The sequence below is a fragment of the Microcebus murinus genome, chromosome 19 (assembly GCF_040939455.1).
Source record: "Microcebus murinus isolate Inina chromosome 19, M.murinus_Inina_mat1.0, whole genome shotgun sequence".
Lineage (NCBI taxonomy): Eukaryota > Metazoa > Chordata > Mammalia > Primates > Cheirogaleidae > Microcebus > Microcebus murinus.
Window position 1 is genome coordinate 28942346 of NC_134122.1, and position 13404 is coordinate 28955749.

Genomic DNA, 13404 nt, shown 5'->3' on the forward strand with positions numbered 1-13404 from the left:
TTAAATACCTGTATAATATTTCATTGTGTAATCATTCCACAACTGGTTCAACTATTCTCTTATCTATTTTTTTTTGAGACAGAGTCTCACTTTGTTGCCCAGGCTAGAGTGAGTGTCTGGCATCAGCCTAGCTCACAGCAACCTCAAACTCCTGGGCTAAAGTGATCCTCCTGCCTCAGCCTCCCGAGTAGCTGGGACTACAGGCATGCGCCACTATGCCCGGCTGATTTTTTGTATATATATTTTTATTTTTTTTATTTTTTATTTTTTTTTTTTTTATTTTTTTATTTTTTTTTTGAGACAGAGTCTCACTTTGTTGTCCAGGCTAGAGTGAGTGCCGTGGCGTCAGCCTAGCTCACAGCAACCTCAAACTCCTGGGCTCGAGTGATCCTTCTGCCTCAGCCTCCCGAGTAGCTGGGACTACAGGCATGCGCCACTATGCCCGGCTAATTTTTTTTTATATATATATATCAGTTGGCCAATTAATTTCTTTCTGTTTATAGTAGAGACGGGGTCTCGCTCTTGCTCAGGCTGGTTTTGAACTCCTGACCTTGAGCAATCCGCCCGCCTCGGCCTCCCAAGAGCTAGGATTACAGGCGTGAGCCACAGCGCCCGGCCGGTATATATATTTTTAGTTGGTCAATTAATTTATTTCTATTTTTAGTAGAGAGGGGGTCTCGCTCAGGCTTGTTTCGAACTCCTGACCTCGAGCAATCAGCCTGCCTCGGCCTCCCAGAGTGCTAGGATTACAGGCGTGAGCTACTGCACCCGGCCAACTATTCTCTTACTGATGCAGCTTCATTTTCTGACTTTTTAATCACTACAATACAATAAACGACTTTGCCTAGCAATCCATATATTATGGCTTTTATTTTTACAGAACAGAGTCCCAGGCCGGGTGCTGTGGCTCACGCCTGTAATCCTAGCTCTTGGGAGGCCGAGGCGGGCGGATTGCTCAAGGTCAGGAGTTCAAAACCAGCCTGAGCAAGAGTGAGACCCCGTCTCTACTATAAACAGAAAGAAATTAATTGGCCAACTGATATATATATATATAAAAAAAAAATTAGCCGGGCATGGTGGCGCATGCCTGTAGTCCCAGCTACCCGGGAGGCTGAGGCAGGAGGATCACTCGAGCCCAGGAGTTTGAGGTTGCTGTGAGCTAGGCTGACGCCACGGCACTCACTCTAGCCTAGACAACAAAGTGAGACTCTGTCTCAAAAAAAAAAAAAAAAAAAAAAAAAAAAAAAAAGAACAGAGTCCCAGGAGTGGGATAGTTGTGTGGAAGGGTATGTGTAATTTTTATTTTAATTGTTAGATTTCTTTCAGCAAGAGCTGAAAAATTCATATTTCTCCACCTACAATGTGTGGGAGTAACTTTTCCTCCAAATTTTCACCAGTAGTCTGATGGGTGTAAAGTAATTTCTGTTATTTTAATTTGCATTTCTCCGCCACTGGGAGGTTGAGGCACTTTCATACATTTATTGGCTATTCAAATTCCTTTTATAAATTACTTATTTATATCCTCTGTCTGTGTTTCTATTGAGTTATCCTTTGTTCCCTCCCTCCCTCCCTCCCTCCCTCCCTCCCTCCCTCCCTCCCTCCCTCCCTCCCTCCCTCCCTTCCTTCCTTCTTTCCTTCCTTCCTTCCTTCCTTCCTTCCTTCCTTCCTTCCTTCCTTCCTTCCTTCCTTCCTTCCTTCCTTCCTTCCTTCCCTCCCTCCCTCCCTCCCTCCCTCCCTCTCTCCCTCCTTCCTTCCTTCCTTCCTTCCTTCCTTCCTTCCTTCCTTCCTTCCCTCCCTCCCTCCCTCCCTCCCTCCCTCCCTCCCTCCCTCCCTCCTTCCTTCCTTCCTTCCTTCCTTCCTTCCTTCCTTCCTTCCTTCCTTCCTTCCTTCCCTCCTTTCTTCTACTGTGAGTGCAGGGGCACCACGAAGTCAGTAATTCATTTTGAGCAATATATGTAGAGAATATATCACAATGCTGGTTACAGCCTAATCAGTATGGTTTTAATGGACAGTAGGAATCTGTGAGAAATACTATATGCAAGATTATTCTTTTTTTTCCTCTCTTTTTTTAAAGTTAAATATTTATTTTGCCTTATTTTTTTATATATATTTTTTTCTTTTCTCTGCAAAATCAAAGGGCATGCAAGATTATTCTTGACATAACAAAGAACTGTCCTCAAATACCTAGTTATGATCTTAGCTTTACAGATGGACTCAGGGTTAGGGTCCAAATGTTGTGTCTCCTCCAAATCTTTATGTCAAAACCCTAAATTCCAAGGCCATAGTATTAGGAGGTGGGGCCTTTGGGAGGTGATTAGACCGTGGTGGTGGAGCTCTCAAGATCAGGATTAGTGTCCTTACAAAAGAGACCCCAGAGACATCCTTGCCCTTCTACCATGTGAAGGCACCGTCTATAAGGCAGAAAGTGGACCATCTCCAGACACCAAATCTGCCTTCATCATTGACTTTTCAGCCTCTAGAACTATGAGAATAAATTTCTGTTGCTGGTATTTTGTTACAGTGGCCTGAACAGAATAAGGCGCTTTGCTGTTTTTTTGTTTTGTTTTGTTTTATTTTATAACTATCCTTTCATAGATTGAGGAAGTTCCTATACTACTAGTTTGCTGAGAGTTGTTATCAGGAATGGATATTGAGCTTTCTCCAGTGCTGTAGGGATGATCATGTGGTTTTTCTTCCTTAGTCTGTTGATATAGTACATTGTATTGATCTATTTCGAATGTTTAACCAGCTTTGCATTGCTGGGATTAACCCCACTTGGTCTTGATGTTGGGATTAACCCCACTTGGTCTTGATGTATTATTTTTATGTGTTGTCAAATTTTATTCATTCATATTTTCTTGAGAATTTTTGTATCTATATTTGTTTGAGAAATTGGTCTGTAGTTTTCTCATTATGTCTCTGTCTGGGTTTGTTATGCTGGGCTCATAAATTAAGTTGGGAGGTGTTCCTTCTGTTTCTGGAAGAGTTTGTGTACACTGGTGTTATTTCTCCCTTACATGTTTGCTAAGCCACTCAGTCATATTAATGAGCTTAGATCTTTCTGTAGGAAAGACTAGCACTACCAGTAGGGATTCTTTTTCTTTTCTTTTTTTTTTTTTTGAGACAGAGTCTCACTCTGTTGCCCGGGCTAGAGTGCTGTGGTGTCAGCCTATCCTACAGCAACTTCACACCACTAGGCTCAAGCGATCCTCCAGCCTTAGCCTCCTGATTGGGACTACAGATACATGCCACCACGTCCAGCTAGTTTTTTCTATTTTTAGTAGCCTAGCTAATTTGTTTTCTATTTTTTATTAGAGATGGGCTCTTGCTCTTGCTCAGGCTGGTCTTGAACTCCTGACTTCAATTGATCTACCACCTTGGCCTCCCAGAGTGCTAGGATTATAGGTGTGAGCCACCGAGCCTGGCCAGTGGGCATTCTTATGTAGAGGCATTTTTAGTGATTTGGTTTTAATAATCCAATCAACAATGCTTTATTTTAATCTCATTAAACTAAATTCCCTGTAGTATAAAGTATAAAAATTATGTAGGACCTTGTAATATTTTTTAAAATATGGCATTCATTCATATCATAAAAGTAAAACTAAATTGGCCAGGGGCTCAAGAGATCCTTCTGCCTCAGTCTCCTGAGTAGCTGGGACCATAGGCACAGGCCACCACGCCTGGCTAATTTAAAAAATTATTGTTTTTTCATAGAGACAAAGTCTTGCTATATTGCCTAGGCTGGTCTCAAACTCCTGGCCTCAAGCCATCCTCTTGCTTCAGTCTCCCAAAGTGCTGGGATTATAGGTATGAGCCACCACGCCCATACCTGTTTTATTTTATTATATACAAACAAAACAAAGTTTTACTTTGTCACCCAGGCTGGAGTGCAGTGGCTTGATAGCTCACTGCAACCTCAAACACCTGGGCTCAAGTGATCCTCCTGCCTTAGCCTATCAAGTAGCTAGGACTATAGGCATGTGCCACAATGCCGGGCTAATGTTTTTTTGTAGAGATGTGGTCTTGCTATCTTGCCCAGGCCGTGAGTGTACTCTTTAAGATCACCCATGGTAAAAACTGATTTTACCTTCTAAAATATTCCTGAGATTTTGGGGAAAAGCATTTACTAGCATGATTGGAGTTGGGGGTTGATGCATATAGCACGGTTGGAAGAAAACAAACAAACTAGTTCAAAACCAGCCTGAGCAAGATTGTGACCCGGTCTCTACTAAAAAAAATAGAAAGAAATTAATTGGCCAACTAAAAACATATAGAAAAAATTAGCCGGGCATGGTGGCACATGCCTGTAGTCCCAGCTACTTGGGAGGCTGAGGCAGGAGGATTGCTTGAGCCCAGGAGTTGGAGGTTGCTGTGAGCTAGGCTGATGCCACGGCACTCTAGCTCCAGCAACAGAGTGAGACTCTGTCTCAAAAAAAAAAAAAAAAGAAAAAGAAAAAAGAAAAGAAAAAAAAAAAAGAAGATGGGATAAGAGAGAAGAAATTAACATCAGAGAAAGGTAAGACCCAATTTCCCTGATTCGATATTTCTTTGCTGAACCTCTAGAAAAATCCTCAAGCTGACCTGGGCTTCCTTTTATGTAAGCCTTGGAAAACAATTACCATATAGGAAATGTTTGCACAAGCTTTCTGTGAGTTTTTTTTAAACGCCGTAAATCCATAAATAGTGGCATTTATTACTCTAATTTAATGTGAGCGTTCCTTCTAAGAAGATAAGTCTCATACTTAAACTGATGAGGTTATTAGTCCTCCTTAGGAGCAGAAGGTAGCATATTGGCATATGGCAAACAGAAACTGGCAAGCTCTTGCTCTCCCCTTCCCGCCCTCCTGCCCCTACTTTCTTGTCTCCAGCTAGGGTGTTTGCATTAAATCATAAAGCACAGTGATGAACTGAATTCTCAGGAACTGCATGAAAGCAGTGGTGATAAATGAAACTGCAGATAAGAAAGTGAAAAACAGAATGGCTGCCACTTGACAACAAGCCTTTGTGATCTTAGGTTCCTGAAGATTTTGTGCTAAACAAGGAAGGAGAGAGAGAGAGAGAGGGAGAAAGAGAGAGAGAGAGAGAGATTAAAGAAAAAAAAAACTTTAGGTAGAACAAATTTCACATGGAAACAGAAGTTGGAAAAACTATATCGAAAAACATTTTACCTGTGATTCCTATATTATAAACATACTACAAGACTCTTAAATAACCAACAAAATTATGTTGTGAAACCTGAAAGTATCTCAGGAGGAGGCATTAAATATATAGTGCTCATGAGGGTGGGGTTGAACAACTTGGGTTTTTAAAATATAAATTTGTACATGCTATTTGTATATTACAGATATTAACCCTTTATCTATCATTTGCATTGCAAATAATTTCCCCCAATTTATTCTTGGTCTACTCTGTATTGTTTTGGTACATTTCCCCTATAAAAAGTTACTTTTTATTTATTTATTTATTTTTAAAAGTTACTTTTTTATGCAGTAGGATATGTCTACTTTTATTTTTATAGCTTTTGGGCTTCTGGCTTTGATTATAATAGTCTCCTCAGCTCCAAAATTATACATATAGTCTCCTAAATTTTCCTCTAGGATTTTTTTTTTTTTTTTGAGACAGAGTCTCGCTTTGTTGCCTAGGCTAGAGTGAGTGCCATGGCGTCAGCCTAGCTCACAGCAACCTCAATCTCCTGGCTCAAGCAATCCTTCTGCCTCAGCCTCCCGAGTAGCTGGGACTACAGGCATGCGCCACCATGCCCGGCTAATTTTTTTTATATATATATATTAGTTGGCCAATTAATTTCTTTCTATTTTTATAGTAGAGACGGGGTCTCGCTCTTGTTCAGGCTGGTTTCAAACTCCTGACCTCGAGCAATCCGCCCGCCTCGGCCTCCCAGAGAGCTAGGATTACAGGCGTGAGCCACCACGCCCGGCTCCTCTGGGATTTTTAAGTGTCTTTTTTCTTATGTCTTTCATTAACTTTGCTTCAAAATTTAATGTTATAAGATAAAGATCCAACTTTATTTTCTGCTATGTAGATAGTCAGTTGTGTTATTAAATAAGCCATTCTTTCATCTGAATTAAGTTCCACCTTTGTTGTATATTAAAATAATGAGATCTATGTATGGTTTTTGCATTCTGTTTCATAGATCTATTGTTTATTCTTTTTTTTTGAGACAGAGTCTCACTCTGTTACCTGGCCGGGCTAGAGTGCTGTGACATCAGCATAGCTCACAGCAACCTCAAACTCCTGGGCTCAAGTGATCCTCCTGCCTCAGCCTCCTGAGTAGCTAGGACTATAGGTGTGCACCACCACGCCCGGCTAATGTTTTCTATTTTTAGTAGAGATGGGGTCTCACTTTTGCTCAGGCTGGTCTGGAACTCCTGACCTCAAGGGATCCTCCCTCCTTGGCCTTCCAAGTGCTAGGATTACAGGCATAAGCCACCCCTCCCGCCCTTGTTTATTCTTATGGCAGTATCATACTGTGTGGATTGCAGTAGTTTTATAGCATGTTTTATTTATTTATTTATTTTTTTATTTTTTGAGACAGAGTCTCACTTTGTTGCCCAGGCTAGAGTGAGTGCCGTGGCATCAGCCTGGCTCACAGCAACCTCAATCTCCGGGGCTCAGCAATCCTACTGCCTCAGCCTCCCGAGTAGCTGGGACTACAGGCATGCACCACCATGCCTGGCTAATTTTTTGTATATATATTTTAGTTGGCCAATTAATTTATTTCTATTTTTAGTAGAGACGGGGTCTCGCTCAGGCTGGTTTTGAACTCCTGACCTTGAGCAATCCGCCCGCCTCAGCCTCCCAAAGTGCTAGGATTACAGGCATGAGCCACCACGCCTGGCGCATGTTTTATTTTTAAGTTTTTAAGTATGTTTTAACATATTACAAGACAAACTCCTTTGCTATTTTTTTAAACAATTTTATGCTATATTCTTAGACATTTATTTTTCTATATAAGCTTTATGGTAATTGTAGCCATTTTAAAAATTCAACCCTGTTGTGATTTTAATTAAACTTGCATTAAATGTATATATTACTTTCAGAAGACTAGACATATTTGTGTTATAAAAATCTTTTTTTTTTTTTTTTTTTATTTGGAGACAGAGTCTTGCTTTGTTGCCCAGGCTACTAGAGTGAGTGCTGTGGCATCAGCCTAGCTCACAGCAACCTCAAACTCCTGGGCTCAAGTAATCCTGCTGCCTCAGCCTCCCGAGTAGCTGGGACTACAGGCATGCGCCACCATGCCCGGCTAATTTTTTTTTGTATATATATTAGTTGGCCAATTAATTTCTTTCTATTTATATTAGAGACGGGGTCTCACTCTTGCTCAGGCTGGTTTCGAACTCCTGATCTTGAGCAATCCGCCCACCTCGGCCTCCCAGAGTGCTAGGATTACAGGCGTGAGCCACCGCGCCTGGCCTAAAAATCTTTATACCTGAGAACTTGGTACATCCTTTCAAAGGCTTTATGCCTTTGAGTAAAAATGTTATAGATTTTCTTTTTTTTCCAGACAGAGTCTCGCTTTCTTGCCTAGACTAGAGTGAGTGCCGTGGCGTCAGCCTAGCTCACAGCAACCTCAAACTCCTGGGCTCAAGCGATCCTCCTGCCTCAGCCTCCTGAGTAGCTGGGAATACAGGCACGAGCCACCATGCTCGGCTAATTTTTTATATATATATATATATTAGTTGGCCAATTAATTTCTTTCTATTTTTTTATAGTAGAGAAGGGGTCTCGCTCAGGCTGGTTTTGATCTCCTGACCTTGAGCAATCCGCCCACCTCAGCCTCCCAGAGTGCTAGGATTACAAGCGTGAGCCACCACGCCCAGCCTTAGATTTTCTAATATATGTTCTTTCTGTTAAATTTATCTCTAAATATTCATCCACTTGAGTTTCTATTGTGAATGGAACATTTCTTCCAATGTCTATTTCTAGCTGGTTATTTCTAGAATGGAAAATTATTTATTTATTTTATTTTATATCCAGCTACCTTATCAAGGCCTCTCATTAATATAGTAGTTTTTTTCCCCAACTAGCGTCTTTTAGATTTTCTATTTATACAACAATTTCATCAGCAAAAATGGGAAAATTTAACTTTTCTCTATTGTTTATGCCAAATATTTCTTTTTATGTTTGCCTTATACATTAGCCAAAACCTTCCCAAATAATGTTGAAATAATAATGTCAACTGTGAGCATCCTGTCTTGGTCTTGGTTTTGGTTTTAGTTTTGATTTTGATAAAAATAGCTTGAGTGGGTGATTATTTAGAATATATGATGCTACTGTCTAGTCCCTTCAATTATTTTTTTATTGAGAACTATATTATGCATACTAAAGTGTGGAAAACATGCAAACTGATTAAAGAATAAAAAAGAATGTCCATTTACCCATCACCAAGCTTAGGAAATTAAACATCATATAATTTAGAACTGCTATCCTGAATTTTGTATTAATAGCTACTTTGATTTTCTTTGTGGTATTACTATATATATATATGTACCCCTAATAAAAATATTGCTTAGATTAGCCTTTTAAAAACTCATATAGAGTTATTATACTGCATATATTCCTCTGTGAATTGATTTTTCTTCTCGATATTACCCTACCTTGATCTTAAGATGTGAAATATCACATTCTATCATCTCCTACTAGTACCGAAACGTCACTGTCTCATCACTTCTACAAAGTGTCCAGAAGTGACACCAGTTGTTACCATCTCTGCTTCTCACACCTCCCCATGTCTAGACAAAGGACCCTGTGCTGCAACTACCTCCTTCCTATTGACAGGAGCCACTTCCAATACTTGTAGAAGCACCCACCAGATCTCCCCAGTCCTGGGAGGACACTTCCCTTTCCTAACATGCAACAGTGTCCAATCTCTCCAGTACTGGGGTTTACTCTCCTTAACCTCCAGGCAGTTCTCCAACATCCTTGAATCCTGGGTTCAGCCCACCAGCACCCCAACTGAGCCTCTTAATTAATTCTAGCATCTCAGAGACCATCTCCATTTTCAGGGCACACAAAGACCCACCAGGGGTTCCATCCTGCCTGCCAGTGTCACTGAGGGAACCTTGATTAGCATAAGCCTGCCAGGATCCCAGCTGTCCTAGATTGTGCTATTGTTGACAATACTACTTTCCCTCCCTGGGGTGGATCGCACCTCCCTGCCTGCCTTGCAGGGCCTCTCTCTGATAGTATTTTATTAATATACACAGGGTGACCATGTGACTTGGTTTGGCCAATAAAGTGTGGGTGGAAGGGACACACATTGTCTCTGGAAAGAAGGTTTGGGAGCCAGCTAGTGGTTTGGCCATCTATCGCTTTCAACTGCCTTGAGACTGGCAATGTTCCCAACAGGGTGTGGTCCACCAGCCTGGGTCCCAGAGTGAAAACAGCGTTGGAGCAAGGCACAGACATTGAGATGGCCAAGTAGCAGGAGTGAGAAATAAACCTCTGCTATTGTCAGCCACAGAGCCTTTAGGATTGCTTGTTACCTCAGCATAACCTGACACCTCCTGACTGCTACACCAACCCTCTCTTTGGTCTCAAAGCCAAGTAGCAGCTTTTCATCTGCCAGTAGCAGATCAGTGCCCCCTACCAACCAGTACACTCCCCCAACCATGACTTCAGAGACAGCTCCCCTGACTCCCAGCACCTGACACCGCCTGTGACAATTGCAGCTACTATTCAGATAATCACACAGTGGCCCAACATTCCCAACTCCCCCCGCCTCCACTCCTAGGGGTGGGGGAGAAGGAGTGGCCTATTCTCTGGCCCTGCTTTTGACATATTGTCCCTAGACATATTGACATTTGAGAGATGGTCCTAGCCTGTACTTTCCTGGAGTTACATCTTCCTGCAGGTACCTGTGATGACAGTGAGTCCTTGGAGATGGGCCAGTGCCTCCCCACTGACTTCCCATGAACCCCACTTAGTGTCACCTGACTGTGGAGTGAGGTGCCAGGTGGGTGTCACTGATGATTGGGCCACCAGCTCCAGCCTCAGCTCTGGTCTTGCTACGTCTGCCCCTTCCTTCTCCCCAGAAGCCCTCTTGTCTGTCTTGAGCTCTGGCTGGGACTGCATTAATGTCTGGAGCCACCTCTGGGTCTCAGCTGTGCGTGGGCAGCCTACAGACAGGCTGCCTCTGACACTCACAGCAGCGCCTCTCAACCCCGTAGAGCACTCTTTCCCTTCCGTCTTCTCCCGCACGTCCACGTGGGCATGGGGGTGTTTCTGGACAGCAGCAAGAGGATCCCCCGCAGTCTCAGCTTGTCCACCTCCTCCCTGAGTGGGGCTGGGGCTCCCCTGGCTCTGGAGGCAGAGTGGCCACTGCCCCAGCTCAGAGTGCAAAGATGTCATGTTTCCCTCTCCTTTCTGGGCAGGCGTTCAAAGGACTGTGCTCCCAGCCAGTAAATCCTAAGTCAGCGGCATGGGACAGATACTGGTAATTAAAATACCATCGATTTCAGAGTGAGAGAAGTCACGCCCTGATTCCACCTGCCTTCCTGGCAGAGGTGAGGAGGGTGTAGAACTGTACAGGATGGGTGGATTTTCAAGGCTGAGAGGAAGCAGCAGGGAGATAGAGAGGGCATTTGCCGGGTAGGAGGTGGGCAAAGCCTGAGGCCAGGAGGCCTGGTGGCTGGAGGGGAGGAGGGGCATGAAAGAGAAGGGGCGAAGGGGAGGGAGCAGGGTGCTCCCCAGGAATCCGGTGCTCCTTACAACAGGGACCCCTTCAAGTCTGCATTCCCCTCACAGTGACAGTATTTCATGGTGTTTGATAGCCCAGCTTTGTTTGGGCAGCCCTGAGGCTTGGCCACACAACTCCAGTGGTCTCCATGGAGACTGCTCTGAAAAACAGTAACAACACTTTTCTTTCTTTCTTTCTTTTTTAGAGACAAAGTCTCACTCTGCTGCCCAGGCGGGAGTGCCGTGGCATCATCATAGCTGACTGCAGCCTCAAACTCCTGGGCTCGAGAAATCCTCCTGCTTCTGCCTTCTGAGCAGCTGGGACCACAGGCAACAAAACTTTTTGAAAACAAAGATCTGAATACTGGGCAAATTGGTCAAAAGTGTTACAGAATTGATAAGTAGGACCCTAAGAGCAGCCCAGACCCCTGTCTTCTATCACCACTGAGCTGTGCCAGTAATGTCATTGTTTGGCTGCCACAACTACCTCATCTGGACACTTTCTCTTTTTATTCCTACTTCCCCAACTTGGCTGCACAGCCTCTGCGGCCGGGTCAATATCATGTATTTCCCAGGTTTCAATCTTGGAGCAGCCACCATCGCTTGGTGGGAATGCACCAAGCCTTTCCTTTGGGATTCCTCCAGGAACTCTGGATAAAGCCGGCGGGGGGTAGAGGGACACCCCAAAGATGTGAGAGGGACAGCCACAGCCCCTCAAGGACCTCCAGGCTTCAGAGTTCACTGGCTGCCTTTGCAACTCCTGGCCCTTCCCAGGCTCGGGCCCTCTGGGAAGAGAGGATTTGCAGCGTTCCTCTCTGCAAAGCTTCTTCCCTGAGTGAGGATCAGACCTAATTTTATATTCTTGTTTTTTCAGAGAAACCCCCAATTGTGGTGAGGCTGGCACTCTGCCCTCTGCCTTGAAATGCTTCCCTGGGGACTGTAGTCTTTCCTGCACCTCCCTCGTGTTCCCTCTGCTCCCCTCAACAAGCTCTCTGGTTGTGTCCCCCTGTGCCAAGGCTGAGGTCACCTCCTGGTCTGAATTCCCATCATGAGAAAGTCACGTCTTGGCTGAACTTGGGCTTTGTAGCGGATGAGGCAGCAGCCCACCTTATTTGAGGTTTAAAGTTATTTTTCCATTACCTTCAAGCACATAACATAGTCTCCAAGTTGTCAGAGATAAGCAAAGCCCGAGGCTAGCTAAAGTGCCAAGGACAGATTTAATCAATAGTAACTACTGCAACAGGAAGGATCAGTGGGAACTGAACTTTGACTTGTACAGAGGTGACGGAGTGTCTTAAAGGGAGAAAGTGGAAATGGGGAGGGGGTGGGGAGATCAGTAGAGGCAGGGAAGTGAAAAGTCACAAAAAGCAGGAAGAGGGGGTGGCCCTTATGGAAACCCATCTGCCTTATGGAAGTTAGACTCCTCCCCTGCTGCAAAGCTGGGAGGGCCCTGTCCTCAGGTGTTCATGGAAAACCAGGAACTTCTTCTGGCAGCCTTGAACTTTCTCAGGCACGCACTTTAAGGGAGGCTGAGGTCATCCTAGGGCTGGGGGCTTGGGCTGTTAGAAAGTGCGTCAGTGTTCCTTCAAATCTGCACAGGCCAAGGCTTAGCACAGTTGAGAAAGGACGAAAATTCCCTGTCTTGCTTCTCAGAGCTAATCTAACTTGCTGCTGGGTAGGCGACCCCCCTCCCAAAGTGTGAAAACACTTATACATATATGTATATGTATGTGTGTCCTGTGTCCAACCAAACTATGTTACCGCTTTCACATAACAAGACACTGTGGGTGTCTCTCCATCATAATACCATTCTTTCTGACTTAAGCAGTGTTCCATAGCTTGACTAAGCCCTAGTCTTTCTGGATTGAAACAATCCAATTTGGGTTGTTTCCAATTTCCAATGGAATTTCAATAAAGTGGTCAGCAATAAACATCCTCGTGAATGCCTCCTTGAGGTGCTTTTTGGACACGGAGATGGAGGGTGGGATGGCGGTCCTAGGGCATGCACTTACAATTTTAATGGATCCCATCAAATTGTCCTTTTAAAGCAACCCAACGCACTCACACTCCCATCAGCTGGGTAAGAACATTTCTTCTTCACACCTGTGCCCAGACTGCATGGGCTCAAACTTCCTAATGGTTGCTAGGAAGCAACTGGTTATCTATGAAGGTCAAAAAGTTTGCTAAGTCAAAACTTGTATTTTTGTTTGTTTCCTTTGGTCATCTGTATTTCCTATTCTGGGACCTGCTTTGCCTCTTCAGATTTTAAAATGACTTCTGATTGATTTCTGTTACTTTGTCTGGCTGTGGGGTCCTGCTGTTGGCAGGATGGGGAGACAGCAAGACAGGGACAGGCGGGAGTTGAGGAGAGCAAGTAGCAAGTTCTACCCCGGCCCCAGCAGGAGGAACCGAAACTAAGTAGAGGCTGCAGGAGCCGGCCACACTCCAGAGTCCAAGCCCTGGCCAAGTGTATCTCCATGGGGGAGGGAGTGGGGAGGGGAGGAAGGGCAGCCTCCAGGGAAGGCGCCTGGGGACAGGCAGGCTGGGGGCTGGGCCACCAACTGTTCTCCTGCCTGACACCCCAGGCTTGTGTCCCACAGCACTCGGGGGTGGGGAGAAAAGGGGTGAGGTGGGGTGGGGCAAAGGTGAGGCTGTGCTTGGCTATCACGCCTAGCAGAGCAGGTAACCATCACTTTCACTCTGACC

General features: G+C 44.4%; 1 long non-coding RNA gene across 2 annotated transcripts in view; it reads left to right on the forward strand.

Moving 5' to 3' along the window:
* LOC105868370 (uncharacterized) overlaps nucleotides 1-12629 on the forward strand; it is a 34385-nt gene extending 21756 nt beyond the window's left edge. For both annotated transcript variants that reach the window (XR_012913517.1, XR_012913516.1), the window contains exon 6: nucleotides 10905-12629. This is a non-coding gene — a long non-coding RNA (uncharacterized LOC105868370). The remainder of the gene's footprint in view (nucleotides 1-10904) is intronic.
* The last annotated feature ends 775 nt before the right edge of the window (nucleotides 12630-13404 follow it).